Here is a 17,856-nt window from a genome sequence, read left to right as displayed (position 1 = left end):
GGTCATCATCCAAACACTCTGCACCTCCCTCCCCAAGGTCATAACTCCCTCCTATACCCTTCTCCAGACCAGAATCCTTTCCTCACCCATACTCCCTCCCTGTCCCTACACCCCAATCCCCTAACCCAAGTCACAACCCCTTCCTTCACCCAAACTTCCTCTCAGACCCCACATTGTTTCCTGCACCTCACTTCCTTACCCCCATGCACCCTTCTGCATTCAACCTCCATATTAGACTCCATACCCCCCCCCCCCTCCACAGAAGAGTGCAGCCCTTGACCACTTTCCAAAATCTTGGAGTGCCCCCTCAAAGAAAGTTATTGCCCACCCATGTTCTAAACTGAAAAATAGTTATATTTCAGCAACAGTTCTCTTTTTTACCAGGCATTGTCTTGTAGATACCTCTGCTTCAAGCTGTTGTCCCAAGCCTTCCCTATAGCAACTGGTATTTGCTAAAAACAAATTATCTTTAACCAGGTAAGGTAAGAAGGATGAGAAACGTAGCTGACTACATTAAGTATGACATTTTAGTTGCCTATGCTCTCTTCTGGCCTGCATGTGTAGATCTTCATATTAATATGAAAAATCTTCCATCGCTGCCTATAATAGGCAGGGCTCAACAAACTATGTAATCTACTCGCCCGTGGCGAGTATTTCCCAGCCATTTCAATCTGTGTCAATTGTAAATCTTATGGTCAGATGTATCCTTTGTATAAATTTAAATGTGATAATTTAAGCCTCTAATATAATCAGCTCTGATTACCTACACATTTTGCAGACCATAGCTTGAAATGCACTACAACAGGGAGTCTGTATTGTCTTCCTAAATTATAGATTCATTGTGAGGTTTTTAGTTTTGTAATGAGACATTTCCATAAAGGTTTAAACTGGATATGTTACGTATCAATGTCGTAAGCACATCCTAGAATGTATTCTCTTTCCAAAAATGAAAAAACCAGAGCACCTGCGCCTCTTGCCTCTAAAAAGATTTAGAATACACACTCAGGTTGCACAACCCAATATAGCCACAGCATGTAAAGTTTAGGGATGTAAGTGACTAATTGACTATTCTAGTCAACTAGTCGCTTCCCTACCTTCGCTGGGAGGAAAGAGGCAGCAAGGAGGGGAAGCAGCGGTGCTGGGGGGAAGACAGCTTAAAAGCCAGTTTCCTCCAGCTCCGTAGGAAGGGGAATGGGCACAGCAACGGTATTCCACCTTTGAAATGTACAAGAATCTCCACTGGGGACTGACCCCAGGCTCCATGCAGCATTTCAATCTTTGAAATGCACCAAGAGCCCCTGCTGGGGCTTTTCTACATTTCAAACGCAGAATGCCATGCTGCACTTCCACCTTTGAAATGTAGCAACAACTGGGTGGGCTCTTGCTACATTTCAAAGTGGAAGTGTCTTTATCCACTAGTCAATAGAAATTCCATTGACTATTAGATTAATCAACTAATCTAATTTTAATAGGTAAAATTCCTAATACTTGCTAGAGTTAAGGTCTTTTTATGTACCAGGTATTTTAGGTTTTCTAACATGTCCAAAAATCTATGCTACATATCGAAATTGGAATGTTAACAACATTTTGGGACTATTCTACCTTTGTATATACACGTGTGACTTTGTATTCAGTGCCAGACTACAGAAAGTCTAATAAAATGGCTATTTTACTAACTATAAATTCCTATTTAAATCATGTCTGAGTGGACATTAAGACTAAGAATCTGCTCAGAGTAGTTTTTACTAAACTTATCCCATATAAAAGCACATGATATAACACTGCTGTGAAAGGGCTTGTGTCTTTTGTTCTAGATGAGTGATAAAACACTCCTCCTCAGCTTTCCAGGATGTAATGAAACCAGTGACCAAACATTTATCATCTTCCAGAGATTGGTCCAGGGAGGTTATAGTTATAAAAAAAAAAAAAAAAAGCCTGACCACGTATGCCTACACTATCCACTCTGAAGCAGTGTTAGATCTGCCCTTCCATCTTGGCTTGAAATGCAACCGTTTTGGATTATCATGGTTCAGATTCAGATGTGGTGGCCATCTTTAAACTGTCTTCTTTGACAACTGTCAATCAACTTTAATTCCCTTCATCCTCCAGCCACTGGCCACTGCCATGCTTCCCACAAATATTCCCCCACCATACCCTGTTCCCTCTACTCATGTTCTGCTATTGCTCTGCTCAGCTAATAATCCAATTTCCCCAAGTTCTTCATTCCTCACCAATATCCTAGAACAAGCTATGCCTTAGTGCTTGTTCCTCAGCAACAGCTTTTCCTGTCAGATGAGAGTTCACCCATTAACTGGTTACACCTAAGAGAAAAAGGAGGAAGGAAAAAGAAACTGAAAATGAAGGAGGACAGTTACTACTCAAAGGTGAAGAATGATAACTAAGCTAGCATCTTATTGTATCTTTGGTTCCAGCATTGCATATGCTTACCTTGAAAAATACCTGTACTTTTGAAGGAGCAATTCATTTTCTATTTGTTAACTGGAAGAATCTTAGACTGATTCAGCAGTAAGAAACTCTACACTCAAGGATTGACTATGGAATTAGGGATATTAAAATGCGATTACTTCCCTAATCAAATAGTCGATAGATTTTCTGTCAACTATTCGTTTAGTTGACAATGGTAAAACAGTTGCAGTGCTCAGTTTGGCTTTTGCCAATTGACAGCAAAACCTCCGCAGCTGTGGCTCTGCATTGTGAAGCCCAGAGAAGCCAGTGCACAAAGTTGCTAGCTTGACCCCTGCTCTGCAGGTATCTTTTCGTTCATCACATCTCACACACAACTTCCTGTGCCAGCTTCTCTGGTCTTCACAATGCAGAGCCATAGCCGAGTGCGAGTGCAAACTAGTTCATAGTGCTGATTGATAAGCGCCTGCTTGTCAATTATTTGACTAGACACTAACATCCCTATATGGAATACTTTCATCTCTCATTTTCTACTTCATAGTAATTGGGAGTTACTACCACTTGTTCAGTGGTCTCTGCTGGTGATATTCATATTCCTGGGGGAAAACAAAAAAGTTATAAATGGTACTGCAAGAAAAAGACTGGACAGGATTCATCCGAAGAGGTAGTTCATGCTAGTTACAGCTGAAGCTCATTCAGCAAGGTCACATGGGGCAAACAATACACTAATTTTTATGCTCTCTGCAAATCTCATGGTTACTTTGGCATTAAGGTAATATTTTGTTTTCAAAATACATTTTATACAACCCTATATGATGAGCCCTATCTGGGACACTCTTTTGCAGCAGACTGTAGCATGACAGACCTGCCTCAGTTTCTTCATGAAATCCACCCACACAAAGGAATGTTGTATTTCAGCGCAAATGCAAACCCTATATTCATAGGGAAGTGTCACAGTCTACAATCATACTGTACAGAGTAAACCAGAGCCTCTTAAATCCGGAGACAAAAGGTTATAACACAATAGCTCTTCAACTCTTTTCCAAGGTCACTGTTCCCAGATAACCCATCCACAATGTATCTAGACTATGCGGAACGATCGAAACAGGATATGCAAATTCCCACAGAATTTGCATATCTTCTTCCAATCGCACTTTCGAAAGCAGAGCTTTCGAAAGTGAAAGTAGTTAAGACATGGCTTTTTCAGCAACCCGCCCCCCCGCTTTGTTGAAAAGCCGCGTAAACCTCCTTTTTTGAGGAAGAGCAGCTTTTCGACCGGGGGGGGGGGGGCAGGGAAGAGGAGGGTTCCCCAAAAAAGTCACATCTTACTACTTTCACTTACGAAAGCTCTGCTTTCAAAAGTGCAATCTGAAGATATGCAAATTCTCATGGAATTTGCATATCTTCTTTTGACCATTCCCCGTAGTTTACATGAGCTATCTTTCCTTTAGCTCTTGTTCCTGAAGCTTACTCTCCAGGCTGCCCGAGAGCTCCAAAACTTGCTCCTTTCCTGCAAGTTCTCTCCAGGCCCCAAGTTAGATTTTCTGCCATCAAACTCCCTATATCAGTGGTCTCCAACCTTTAAGCATGAGATCACTTTTTATATGTAATTGCAATCCAGGATCTACCTCAAACCCAAATACCCCTGGCCCCGCCTCCTTCCCACTCCTCCTCCGAGGTCTCGTCCCTGCTTACTCCATCCTCCTTCCCCCATCCTCACTCACTTTTATCAGGCTGGAGGCAGGAATTAGGGGTGGATGAGGGGTTCAGGACTGGGGCCGGGTTCAGAATGCAGGCTCCAGCGGGGCACCACTTACCACAGGTGGCTTCTGAGCGGTGGTACAGGGGGCTAAGGCAGGTTCACCTCTGTCCTAGCCCTGCATCACGACCAAAAGCAGTCAGCAAACTCTCCCCATCCTTGCTCCTCCCTGATCTGTAGAGGTGAGATACAGGGTAGAGGGAAGGGCACCTTGAGATCACTACTCCCTCCCCTTCCTCTTCTTCTTGTGCCCTGCAGAGTAAGCAGGTGTCTCCTACAGTTTGGGGTGAGGGAGCAGTTCGAAGGCAGAGGGCAAGAGCAGCATAGTAGTGCTGAGAGGGGCAGCACAAGTAACGGCACTTGATAGTCTCCCAGGCAAATCTCGTAGGATCACCTGTCAAAGGCTCCAAGATCTACCAGTAGATCCTGTTCTACTGGTTAGTGACCACTGCCCTACATTACTGTACTCAAGCCAGGCCTCCCAACACAAGTCCTTCCCCTGCTCAAGGAACAAATACCTCCAGATTCACCCCTTGTTCCGGGCTCCATTTCCTGCAGCAAAGTAACTTCCCACCAGGGAAGTGAATCGTTAACCAATAAGCATCACCCTTAACGATTGATGCTTACTGATTATGATTAACTGGTGGGGGCTGCCATGGGGGGTGGTGGTGGCGGCAGCGGGATGTTCCAGCCCAGCTGGAGCAGCCCGTTTGTGGCAGACAGGGGGATGCTCTGGCCCTGCTGAACTGGAGCAGCACTGTGCCTACCTCCCTTTTAAGTGATTAAACTTAATCTTTAACCAGTTAACTAATTAAATGAGATTTTACATCCCTATTTCCCAGTCTTCCATTCATTCAGACATCCTTGCCTGCAAGTCCTACCCTTGCTTCTGTGATCTATGCTTCCACATTAGGGATGTAATAGTGTAGCTGACCAAATTAACGGATAAGTGGGTGCTTATTGATTAACATTATCAATTACATGCAACACTCCCTTCTCCCTGCAAGTAAATTTTTTAGCAAGTTGATTGACAGGCTGGCTCAGTCCCAGCTAATGCTGGGACCCAGATTCAACTCCCTCACCAGCACTTAGTGCTTATAGTACAGAGCTGAAGTGGGGGTTGATGCTGGGTCCCGACACAAGACGGGACTGAGCCAGCCTGCCTTTATGTCTGCTCTTAATGCAGGGACCTAGCATCAACTCCCGCTGTGTCTCAGCAGTACAAGTGCTGTAGTGCAGAGCCACAGTGAGGGTAGTTGCCAAACCTGGCAGGAGTAGATAAATTGTCAGCTACACAAATTAACAAATTACACCCTTCTTAGCACTCTTATTCCACATCCACTCTTGTTTTAGAATCAACTTCTAACCAGACTGGTTCTTCCCCCCCTTCCTGGATCCTCTACACAACACCATCTCCTCACTCAGCTCTGCCAGTCCCTGATAGCATTTTTTTGCTTTCCCCAATAGCTCTCTGCACGAGCTCTCTCCACTCGGCTCTTGCAGCTTCTTTTCCTCTGCATCTCTCCTTGCCTCCTCAGGCAGCTATGGCCACATCCAGTGCCATGGAGATGCAATATATTTTTTAAATATAGTTTTAATTCCGCTACTGTTAGAGAATTTACAGTTCTCTTGGTCAAAAAGTTGTTCTTCCTCCACTCCATGCTTGGTGGCGGATTTTGAGTCCTGTGGAAGAGAGATCCACGGGACTCAAAACAAACAACCTGTGGGAGTTCTAAAGCTGGGCACCAGCCCAAGCCCAGACATTTACATTGCAGCCCAAGGCCAAGTCAACTAACACGGGCAGGTCATGGATAGTTCATTGTAGTATAGACATATCCTGTATATTCTAAAACCACACCAGAGGTGCAGAACTACACAAACAAGGAGATTAACTAGAGTTATAAGCAGGAACCATCTTCAGCTCTGGGAAGCATTCTTAGATGCCAAGAACCCCAATGATCAGAAAATTCTGCCACCAACACAAACTTCTTTCCACTCCCTTCTGTCACCAATCATTTTGACTGTGATAGACACCAAATGATGTACAGGTTGAACCTCTCTAGTCCAGCACTCTCGGGAGCTGACCAGTGCCAAACCAGAGAATTTGCTGACGCACAGGAGGTCAATATTGTAGTGAATATGTCTGTTTACTTCAACACCACAAACAAACGGAGCCAGGCTTGCAACTCTGTTTAATAATCCATGACTGTACTGATATATTACATAAATCTATGCTTAGCCAAGGGCTACCAGCACTCTTCATAACAAAGTGTTAGTGGTTACACAATTTTATTGTATTGGCACAAGGAAATAAGTAGTTAAAGCGTTAAAAAAACAACCATGCTTACAGTTAGCAGCATTCCCAGCACTTCCACTGCTTGTTGGTCTCTTGGAAGACATTTACAGGTAACTTAGTGTTTTGTGTACTTAACGCTGAGAACCAGGACTGGAGACTGTAAAACATTATGGGACCCTGTGAAACTTGGCCACACCCATTTAAGACGACATCCGACTAACTGAAATCATGCCAGACCACAGATGTTGCAGGACTAGAGAAATTCTGTCTGTACTAGTTCTAATCCTATTTTTAGTCATCTGGATTGATGGAGATATTTGCTACTTTTTAACTGCAAGCAGAGTCCCAAGAGCCACAAGGACATTCGTCATAATATTTTCTCTCATGTTAACCTAACTGTCAACTAGCTGTCAATGCTTCAGCCACACAATATAACAAAGTTTAGTAAGTCATTCATTTGCACAAATTTACAGTTTAAAAGTGATGTGCATTTAATAAACATCAAGTTCAGTTAGCTTGACAGGAAGAGGGATCAATTTAATTTGCCTTTGTGTAGCCAAATCTGTTCAATTTAAAGCTTTGTTATGAAATCAGGACAAATATTTCTGAATAATAGTAGGGATGTTAAGTAGCAATTAATAAGCTAATCATGATTTTCCATCAACAACTAGGTTAGTTGATAAGGGGGTTAGCTCCTGGTGTCAGCACGAGCCGGGATTGAACCATCCCAGCTTGTGGCGGCTCCGCAACCAATGCAGCTCTGCTTTTTAAATATATAGAGAACCTGGCAGCTCTTGCCACATTTAAAAAGCAGAGCCACAGCAGTCTGGGACCCAGCACGAGCTGGGACTGATCAGTCCCAGCTCACACTGGGTTCCCTACTGCACCTCTGCCTCCTGACACCCCCGCTCCCCCCCTCCCCCAGAGATGGTGCTGGAGGAACAAACCAGCTTTTAAGCCAGCTCCCCTCAGCACAGGCTCGAGCTCCCCCCCGTGTTGTCTCTAATACAGAGGCGGGAAGGGGGAAGCGAGTAGTTGAGTAGTGACTTGGCTACCTAAGTCGACTACTGGACTAGTCACTTATATGCCTAATACTGAGCATATAGCTCACCACTATTAACAAGTCACAGTGCAAGCTTTCAGACCTTCAATGTCTCATCCCTAAGTTACCTCATCAATTGACTCATTATCTAAATTAAAAAAGAACACTATTTTAAGTCTATGGGCAGTTCCTTTTTCCAGTAATTGTTTACTGGATAGCACTTCCTTTTCCCTCCTCCATACTACCTTTGTTAAAGCTTCTCATTCGTTATATTACTAGGATTTCCCCTCTTTTGTAAGTTGTACCCTCATGCCCAGAAAGGGGACTTGGGGGAGGAAGGTGCATTCCATATAATAGGGGAAGTATTTAGACAATACTTGTGTTTCTCAGATGGTGTGTCATGACCCGCTACTCCTTCCTCAGAAAGCAGGAGGGGAAAGATCACAACAATAATCAGAGGGCTGAGAGGCACTGAAATTTGTATTACAGTTTTCATGACTTGAGAACAAGACATCCTTTATAACGGATATCTGTAGTGAAATTAAGTCAGACTGTAGTCTTAAAATTTCACTGTGCAACGGGATGCCAAATCATAGCTGTGACAAATACCCACTTTTATCTACAACCAATACCCAATTATTTAAGAAAAATTACCAGAGTACAATGACTAAATGAAAAATCTCCTGTGCACAAAAAATATTGTTACATGAAGTAGGGGACTCATAAGTAAAAGCAGGGACATAGTATTCAAGCAACAGTCTCTTTTGCCCTAAACTGTGGCAGAGAACTTTTTGGGCTTGGTGGCCACTGATCCCGGGGGGCGGGGGGGGGGGGGTTAAAAAGTCCACAACTCACTGACCTGCCTCCAAGTGAGAAGAAAAATTCCTCACATATATGCCCCCCAGCTGAGAAACAAAGGAAGGGGGGGGGGGGAGAAGAGATGCTCCTCTTAAGCTCCAGCCCCATGGCGGGGGGGGGAGGGGGGGACGGGACTTAGGCCTAGCAAGTCTTTTATACGAAAGAGCACACAGAAGAAACCGATGTGTTTACTTAAACACCTTCATTAGCTGAAAGGAGAATAAGTCTATTTGTGGTATAGGCACAGCAGATTCCTGCTCCAGAATACCATGAAGTGTCAGCACCAGTACCTTCCCCACCATTCTCTCTCAAATCATATCTTACATCAAAATGAACAAAACAAAAATGAACAAAACAAATGTGAGAAGGCTTGGGGGAGGAGGGGAGGAGGAGGAGGGAGATACCATTCTGCACCCTTCCTGACTTTGCTTATCTTCCTGGGCATATTGCACAAAGGAAATGGCATTACCAGTGTCTGCTCTTTCAGTTGTCTTTGTGTAGTATGTTCAGCTTTTCTCTTATCCAAAGAGACAACTTTTTGCCTCTGGAATACCCCATGACCAGGGTATTCACAGCCCTCTCATGACTGTGCCTATTACACAAACCTAAGAGATTACTGTATAGTCTGCTGCTGTCCCAAAAGCATTCATAAGCACTTCTGATAACTGTACCTAGACTTACAAAAGAGTGAGGTACTCATAGGAATGAATTTCTAGATCACCATTAATGGTGTGTGGTCACAGAAGGCCACTTGGGCTGCTTCCCAATGAGCTGACAGAGCCACTGACATTCTCCTCATTGCTCCCTAGGGCATCTCAACACCCAGTCCTGCTGGGCCAGCTCTCCTGAGGTGCATCTAGATTACATTCCTCTTTCGAAAGAGGAATGCAAATGAGGGAAATCGAAAATGCAAATGAAGCACTGATGCACAAATCTTGTGCTTCATTTGCATAATCTCTTCTGATCGCTTTTTCAGAAGATTTTTTTTAAAAAGCAGTCTAGATGGGGTTCTTTTGGGAAAAAAACCTTTTTTCGAAAGAACCCTGTAAGCCTCATTTTTTTCCAGGAATAAGTGTTCTTTCAAAACAGGTCCCCCCCCGAAAGAACCCCGTCTAGACTGCTTTTAAAAAAAAAATCTCCTCCGAAAAAGGCGATCAGAAGAGATTATGCAAATGAAGTACAAGATTTGTGCATCAGTGCTTCATCTGCATTTTTAATTTCCCTCATTTGCATTCCTCTTTTTAAAGAGGAACGTAGTCTAGACGTACTCCTGAGCCCCCCTAGCCAAGGCACAGAGCTGAAATCACCACCCCCCTGAAGAACAATGCAGAAATTGAGATACCTCAAGTCTGAGAATGCAGTTTTGTGCACAGCTTCTAGGAATGCAATTCCCACATGGGATTAGAACCCCAAAAATCATTCAGGCAAACCTCCAACAATGGAAGGAGGATGTACACATTGATTGCTTCCCCCATTCAGGTAACAATTATTTACACTGTGTTTGATAGTAAATAAAAGTGATTTTTCTAAGTAAAAATAATAGGATTTAAATGGTTGTAAGTGAAAATAGAGCAAAGTAAATTACAAATCTAAAAACCAGAAAATGCATAGCTAGTTCTAACACATGAAAGCTTATTGCAAAGTCATCCTAAAACTGTTCTTATTTCAGCTAACCATCCAAGCCAGTGAAGATTTTTTTCCCCCTGGGGTCTCTGGCTGTTTCTTTGGATGCGTACAGCCAGCAAAAGACAAAGAGCCTGAAAACTTTGCATCTTAAATAGCTTTCTTTTTGGTCGGGAATTCTTTGTTTGTACAGTCTCCCCTTCCATGAAAAATCACCTGGTCAGACCTTACTAGATGGTCAGAGATCTTCTTAAGACCGACCTCTGCTTAGACTTAAAGGACAAAGGAGGCTGTTTACCAGCTATTACCCAGACACTGAGGTGTCCCAGCATTGAAAGCATCCTTTCATTTGCACGTTTAAAATCATAAACCATTCTCTAATCCATATCTAACTTTATATACAAGACATACAGATCCAGCAGATTGAGACATTAGAATTGATCGGTTACATGAGGTATCCTGTCCAAAGCATCTTCAAGTTTAGCATATTTGTATCCAAGACCATTTCAAAAAGCGTGGAGGGGAGGGGGAAACTGTCACAATCACTGTGCCTCTGGACCTGTGTCCCCTGCAGAGCCTTCCTAAGCAGCTTCTCCAACTCCTGAAGTGTTGTGAGGAGCAGAATGGATGTAAAACATTTTTTCCTAGATGAATACTGAACTAATATCACAATATGGATTACTAGTGGGCATCATATTGCTGAAGGCATAGTTTTGCCCATTACTCACAACACCAAGGATCAATCTCACTTTGTCATTAAGCACCCAATGTCATTTTTCATGACAAAAGGAGTATTAAACACTGGGGTATTAGGTTTTCTGAGCCCACTATAATTACATAGCACTTTCCTAAGTTCTTTTCAAATTCTACTTGATAGATTATTCATTTGACTGCACCGTTGCAGTGTGCTATTAAACCATAATTGTGTTCCATCCCAAATGATGGGACAGACTGGTGAAGTGATTCTGCAGTATCTTATGTTCTTCTCAAAAAATGCTACCAACCTCAGATACCTAAAAGTTCATAAAATACAGGACTATGTAGCACTTTAAAGATTAACAAGATGGTTTATTAGATGAGCTTTCGTGGGCCAGACCCACTTCCTCAGATCAAATAGTGGAAGAAAATAGTCACAACCATATATACCAAAGGATACAAATAAAAAAAGTTCATAAAGCACCTCAAGACATTTGGATAAGAACTAGGGAAAAAGCTGTTAAATATCTATATAGCTTACAGAGGTTGCTGCCTTATCAGTTTTCTGATGGGGAGGCAGGACCCATCAATTTTAAGTTCTAAGCCAATGAAAACCAGAATTTTTATTTCTTTCAAACTACCTGACAGCATAGCATTACTCTACTGAAAGAGAGTAAAAGGATCTCACTTATTTGGACCTGCAAGAAAGAATATCAAATTAGTTATTTAAAACCTAACACGGAACAAGATACATGCCATTTATCACATGCTCTACAGCTAGAGCAAGCTTTGATAAATACAAGCACTGTTTGCTGGTGCTGCAAAAGCAACAAACAGCAAGAGGGTTCCAAGTTCCTCAGAACCTTTCCTTCTGTCATCACCTACTCTAGTAACCATCCCAAACTCTTTCTGCAGAAACAAAGGGCTCTATAAGGAAAAAGAAACAAGTTGCTCTTCTAAATGCATCCTGAAAAGAATGCTGATATTCTTCAGTGTGAACTGACAATGGTTAGGAACTTTAGGAAAAGAATAGATAAGGCAGAAAATATAATGCCTCTATATAAAATCCAAGATACTCCCACATAGAACCATAGAATACTAGGACTGGAAGGGACCTCAAGAGGTCATCGAGTCCAGTCCCCTGCCCTCATGGCAGGACCAAATATTGTCTAGACCCGTGGTCATCAACAGGTTGATTGCGATCGACTGGTCGCTCGCAAGGCCTCGACCAGTCAATCGTGAGGCATCCTGCCCAGCTCCCCTCCGCCCCTGCCATTTCCTCCCCACCCCCGAGAAGCCCCACTACCTACCTTAAGTGAAAATGGAGGTAGTGTCGGCTTCCCGGGGATGGACAGAATCCCGCTGCTTAGCACCACTAATGGCGATTACGGAAGTGCGCTAGCTGCTCTGCCAGGCGTTCTGCGGGAGGGAGCATTGGCTCCAGAGGAGGAACACAGCGACTTCTCTGCACTGCACAGGAGGGGTGAGTCAACCCTGGGGCAGGTGTGCGTGAGGCTTCCCTGCTCCGGGGTGTGTGTGTGGGGGGGGGGAAGGGGTGTCAGCCCCAGAGCTGGCACACGAGGCTTCCCTGTGTGTGTGGGGGGGGGGGAAGAGTTGGACCAGGAGGAGGCACGCACTGGCTTTTGGGGGGGGGGGGGGGGAGGAGAGTGGCGAGAAGAATCCTGGGAGGAGGCAGATGCAGGGGACTCTCTGCCTCCACTGCCCCCCCCCCGCCCCGTCCCCACTCCCCTGTCCACAGCTACAGAACTCTGTCCCCACTCCCCGAACTCTGTCCTCATTCCCATCCCGAGCCACAGAACTCTGTCCCCACTGGCACCCTGTCCCCTGCCAAAGCACCCACTAGCACCCTTCCCCAATACTATATCCCCTGTTCCCACCAACACAGTTGGGGCCACATTAGTGAAGCTTGAGGGGGATGGGGTGGAGGAGGGTTTTTTTTGCATCTCACTTGTGTGGCCCCAACTGACTTTTCTTGGGTCAGTGACCCCGGACTCAAGACAGGTTCCCTGCCCTTCTCAGAAATAAAGACAATGCAAAAAACTTTGTTTGACACAGTAGTTTATTTAAAAATGAAGCAAGGCCAACAAACCCCAAATTGGAGCCAAGCCCCCATCTGGCCACAGCATCATAACACTCCTACACTCTCCTTTCCCTCAGACCTGAGCCTATCATACACCAGAACCCCCTGCCCTGAGCTCCTCACATACCCAAACCCAAATTCCTGGATGTGAGGGTTCAGAAATCTGTGGCTTGCTTAGTACCCTAACCCTACATCTGACCCCAACACTGCCCAGCCTGGCACCCTCTCCCAGAGCCAGTGTTCCCTTATCCACCTTCTCCTGCATCCAGATTTCCTCCCAAAGCTTGCACACCTCACCCCTTCCCACACTCAAATCCCTCATCCCCACCCCAGAGCCTACATATCCTGTCTCAACCCAGCAAGATTATGGCTAGACTGCAGGAGTTTTTCAGGATTCTGGAGATAGCCCAGAAAAATTCTTCTGCATCCAGGGACGCATTTGTTCTTCCACTTCTTTTAGTGGAAGAGCAAACATGATCTTTCGGTCACCTCTATATTCCTCTCTCCACAAGGAATAAGGGGGCTTCCAAAAGAAGTTTTTTTTGACATTTGGTCCAGTCTAGACAGGCCAAATGTTGGAAAAACCTCTTCCTACAGAAGAATTGGGGAAAAAAGCAGCAGTATAAGGGCTGGGGATAACAAGTGATGGAGAGAAGGAGAATACAAAGGGCAGAGCTTCAAAGAAGGGGCAGGGCTGTAGATCTTGGCTTGTTCTGTCATTTAAAAAGTGACCTTGGGTGTGAAAAGTTTGGAGACCACTGGTCTAGACCATCCCTGATAGACATTTATCTAACCTACTCTTAAATATATCCAGAGACGGGGATTCCACAACCTCCCTGGGCAATTTATTCCAGTGCTTAACTACCCCTGACAGTTAGGAACTTTTTCCTAATGTCCAACCTAAACCTCCCTTGCTGCAGTTTAAGCCCACTGCTTCTTGCCCTATCCTCAGAGACCAAGGAGAACAATGTCTCCCTCCTCCTCGTGACACCCTTGTAGATGCTTGAAAACTGCTATCATGTTCCCTCTCAGTCGTCCCTTTTCTAAAAGAAACAAGCCAAATTCTTTCAGTCTTCCCTCATAGCTCACATTCTCTAGACCTTTTATGATTCTTGTTGCTCTTCTCTGGACCTTCTCCAATTTCTCCACATCTTTCTTGAAATGTGATGCCCAGAACTGGCACAATACTCCAGTTGAGGCCTAATCAGCGCAGAGTAGAGCAGAAGAATGGCTTCTCCTGTTCTGCTCACAACACTCCCGTCAATGCAGGGACTCCCAACCTGGGGTACGCATACGATACGAGAAGCTTGTCAAGGGTGTGCGGGGAATATTTGGTAAATAACTAGATTATCCTAATTGAAATATTCCAAAAGTAGCAGTGTTAGTGAAAAAAGTTGTGGATTCTAGAGTCTAGAATTTATTTCTTTTCATATTGAATAGGGGGTACGGGAAGGTTTACTAAAAGCCAAGGGGGGGTACAAGGACCGGAAAAGTTGGGAACCCCTGCATTAATGCATCCCAGAATTGTGCTTGCTTTTTTTGCAACTTTTTTTTCCATTGCAAAAAACACTGGAATATTACCAAACACTAGAGACCAAAAAACCCATAGATCATCACACAAGGCTATCTTTATGCGGCTGCATGGGGCACTACTAAGTTTGGGGCACCAGTGCTCTATGCCGCGTTTATCAAGTAGGTAAGACGGGCAGTGTTGGCCCCGGCGGCCCCATCCCCTGGTCCCCATCAGCGCCAGCTGCTCACCCACTGCACCTCACAGGGGCCAGTAGTGGTGTCACCCCCGCTCCCGCCGGGATCCCGCACTAGGGCCGGACGCGCGCAGAGGGAGCCAGCCCGGGGGGGGGGGGGGGCAAGAGCGCTCTCCAGCCTAGCCCAGAGCACCTCACCAGGACTCCGCGCCACCCCACCCCGCCTAGGGCAGGACAACACAGGCCGCCCCGCTCCGACCGGGCGCCACACCCGGAGGTTTCCGCCTTTTCCCACCTGCAGCTGGCGCCTCTCACAGCCACCGCCAAGTCCGGAGCGCGAGCGGAGCCGTCGCTTTAATGCTCCATACTGAGTCTCGTCGCACCAGCAACACCTGCCCGGCAGGCAGAGCCACCGACCCCGCCCGCCCCACCGGAACTGGAACCGGAACTCAGCACCGCCCACCTGCCGGCAAACCAGGAAGAGCCACATTCAACATGGTGGAGAGAAAGGCACCTCGTGGGCCACACTCAGCATGGCGGCTGGCCCCATTGTCGCGACCGCCACCCAGCAGAGCGAGAAAAGAGCGAGCCGCGCGGACTCGCACAATCAACATGGCGGAGAGCGGAGGTCAGTCGACCTAAGCCGGAACACCGAGCTAGCTCCGAGCATGCGCGCTGACTGTCAGTCTCTTTCCTGCTCTCAGCAAGCGGGGCCGGGTCTGCAGCAGCGACCTTTGTTCTTCCCCAGCGATGCGGGATCCTGCTTGTCTCCTGCTCTTGGATGTTGACGCTGGGTTTCTGAAATATTTTTGTTTGTCTTATGAGCCTTGTCGTGCCTCTTGTCTCAGCTTCAGTCCCAGTGCTAGTCCCCAGCCTGGGCAGGCAGGAAGCCTGTAGGGTGATTTTTCACTCGTTTGTAAGGACTTCTCTTGATTGGTGTCTAACATGTCAAGTCCTACATGTAAAAACCATAATTATTTTGTCTTGTTTTTCAATTTGCGCTGGTTAGGCCTCAGTTGGAGTATTGTGTCCAGTTCTGGGCACATTTCAAGAAAGATGTGGAGAAATTGGAGGGGGTCCAGAGAAGAGCAACAAGAATGATTAAAGGTCTAGAGAACATGACCTGTGAAGGAAGGCTGAAAGAACTGGGTTTATTTAGTTTAGAAAAGAGAAGACTGAGGGGGGGGGGACATGATAGCCATTTTCAGGTACCTAAAAGGGTGTCATGAGGAGGGAGAAAACTTGTTCATCTTGGCCTCTGAGGATAGAACAAGCAGCAATGGGCTTAAACTGCAGCAAGGGAGGTTTAGGTTGGACATTAGGAAAAAGTTCCTAACTGCCAAGGTAGTTAAGCACTGGAATAAATTGCCCAGGGAGGTTGTGGAATCTCCGTCTCTGGATATATTTAAGAGTAGGTTAGATAAATGTCTATCAGGGATAGTCTAGACAGTATTTGGTCCTGCCATGGAGGCAGGGAGTGGACTCGATGACCTCTCAAGGTCCCTTCCAGTCGTAGTATTCTATGATTCTATGATTTTGTATGTGTGTGAATTTCCCCAGAATATGTAAGGGAGATCAGGAAATGTACCAAAGTTTCTGAAACTGCAGACTAGAATCAATAACACGACCTCAAGTGTACATATAGTGAATGATAACACTTCCCCTTCCCCAATATAGGGGCAAATGTTAATGCCTTTATTCATGTTGAAAAATCTCTGTATCATATCAGTAGCTGTTTGCAATGTCCCTGTAGCCCTACTGGTCCCAAGATATGAGAGAGACAGGGTGGATATGGGTAGTATCTCTTATTGATCAATGTTGCTGCATGGTGCTGTGATGGACCACAGCAATTTCTGCTTCCAAAAAACTACAGTTGTCAAAAGGCAATTGCCAGTTGCTGCCCTGAGCCACAGAAACTACCATTTCCCTCTGCTTTCCTTTCAGATGAGCGAACCAAGCTTTTGAACTGATCTCTTTTTCAGTTTTATCAGTAAGACTAGTCTCAGAGTAACACACCACTTATCCTGTAAGGGTAGTGAAATAGGCCCATAATGGGAAAGAGGAATAGACAGAAAGAAAAACTACATTTGCTGGGGATGGGAAGTTACTGTTCAGAGCCAAGGAACAGATAGTATTCTATTCTATAGCAGTGTAAGTTCTACATTTAAATAGCAGTTATTCTCTTATTAGCTACTCATTAGGATTCTGTTGATTCCCAGACTGGTTGAGTCCAAGAGTCCCTCAGCAGAATATAGTCGTAAAGTAGACTGTGATGACCTAGTAAGCATATGATGCCCCTTTTTCTGATGTTGAGTTCTCCCATGATAGCCTCAGCAAAGTCTCCATGGCTTCCGGCTACTGAGCTGTTCTGCTTGTTAGTGATTTACAAGGCAAACGCCTCAGGGCTGGAGCCTTTTCCCATGTTCTGCAAAGTGCCAAGTACACGTATTGCACCATATAAAGTGCACCAGGACCCCATCCGGTCCTGTGTGATCAGCGTTGCTGCTGGCGGGCGGCAGGGTGCCGCGATGGACCACAGCAATTTCCGCTCCCAAAAAACTACAATAGCCAACAGGCCAAGCGCGGCCCTGATCCGCAGAAACGGCCGTTTCCCAGCGTGCAGGCAGTGTGCCGCGCTCGCGGATTGGCTGCGGGAGCGCACGCTCCCCTGGTCCTGCGCCGCGCTTCCCTCTCGGGTCGCGCTTCTCAGCCGTTTTCCTGGGGGAGCCGCGGCCGGCCCCGGGTAGGCAGCGGGGCCTGCTCGGTTCGAGCCGCGTGATGGGCGGCGGGGCTGCCGCGCTGTCGTGGGACCAGGAGGACGCGGCCTGTGAGTAAAGTCCTGGCGGGCAGGGGCTCGGCGCCTGGAGATGCTGCTCCCTTGGAGGGGGTGGGGATCGGTAATGGCTCAGGAATGTGTGTGGGATGGGGAGCGGGTGCAGAGGCGGCGGGGCAGGGGGTGTCGGGGGAGACAGGCCGGGGGGAGGGGGTGACAGTGGGCCGTGGCTAGGAAGGCGGCGCGGGATGGCTCTTGCAGTATAGTGTGTGTGTTTTTTCTAACGCCGTTGCTCTTGATCTTTTGCCATTGGGTTGTGCAGAATTTCTCCAGCATCAAAGCAAACGCCTATTTACAGATCTTTAACTCCTCCCCGACCGCTATACTGGTATCTGAACTGTGCCGGTAGTAGCTGCCCTGCTTTATGCCCATACTCACTCTGTCACTCAGGTATGGTAGCACATCTGAAAACAGGGGTGAACTTGCATCTAAATATATCCAGTGTGTGAGGTTGGTGAAGGGTACATGTAGGTGAAAATGTTAATTTGGTCTTGTAATATGCCAAAATATCAGACACA

At 45.9% G+C, this 17,856-nt stretch overlaps 2 protein-coding genes across 6 annotated transcripts in view; one reads left to right on the top strand and one right to left on the bottom strand.

Annotated features, from left to right (window-relative positions):
- Window positions 1–14,962, bottom strand: part of SNAP23 (synaptosome associated protein 23) — a 49,251-nt gene extending 34,289 nt beyond the window's left edge. Inside the window, exons 1-2 of one of the 3 annotated variants that reach the window (XM_014579666.3) lie at window positions 14,801–14,936; window positions 12,009–12,117 (exon numbers count right to left, since the gene is read on the bottom strand). The gene's annotated coding sequence lies outside the window, so the exon portion shown is untranslated. Of the gene's footprint in view, window positions 1–12,008; window positions 12,131–14,800 lie in introns of those variants that run through there. The other 2 variants (XM_006135398.4, XM_075927236.1) reach the window with 2 other exon arrangements.
- A 2,195-nt stretch (window positions 14,963–17,157) lies between these two features.
- Window positions 17,158–17,856, top strand: part of ZNF106 (zinc finger protein 106) — an 80,158-nt gene continuing 79,459 nt past the window's right edge. The window contains exon 1 of one of the 3 annotated variants that reach the window (XM_075927230.1): window positions 17,158–17,332. The gene's annotated coding sequence lies outside the window, so the exon portion shown is untranslated. The remainder of the gene's footprint in view (window positions 17,333–17,856) is intronic. The other 2 variants (XM_075927229.1, XM_075927231.1) reach the window with 2 other exon arrangements.

This window comes from Pelodiscus sinensis, chromosome 4, assembly GCF_049634645.1.
Source record: "Pelodiscus sinensis isolate JC-2024 chromosome 4, ASM4963464v1, whole genome shotgun sequence".
Classification (NCBI taxonomy): Eukaryota; Metazoa; Chordata; order Testudines; family Trionychidae; genus Pelodiscus; species Pelodiscus sinensis.
Note: the sequence above shows the minus strand (reverse complement) of the source record. Positions and strands in the feature narration are given on the sequence as shown.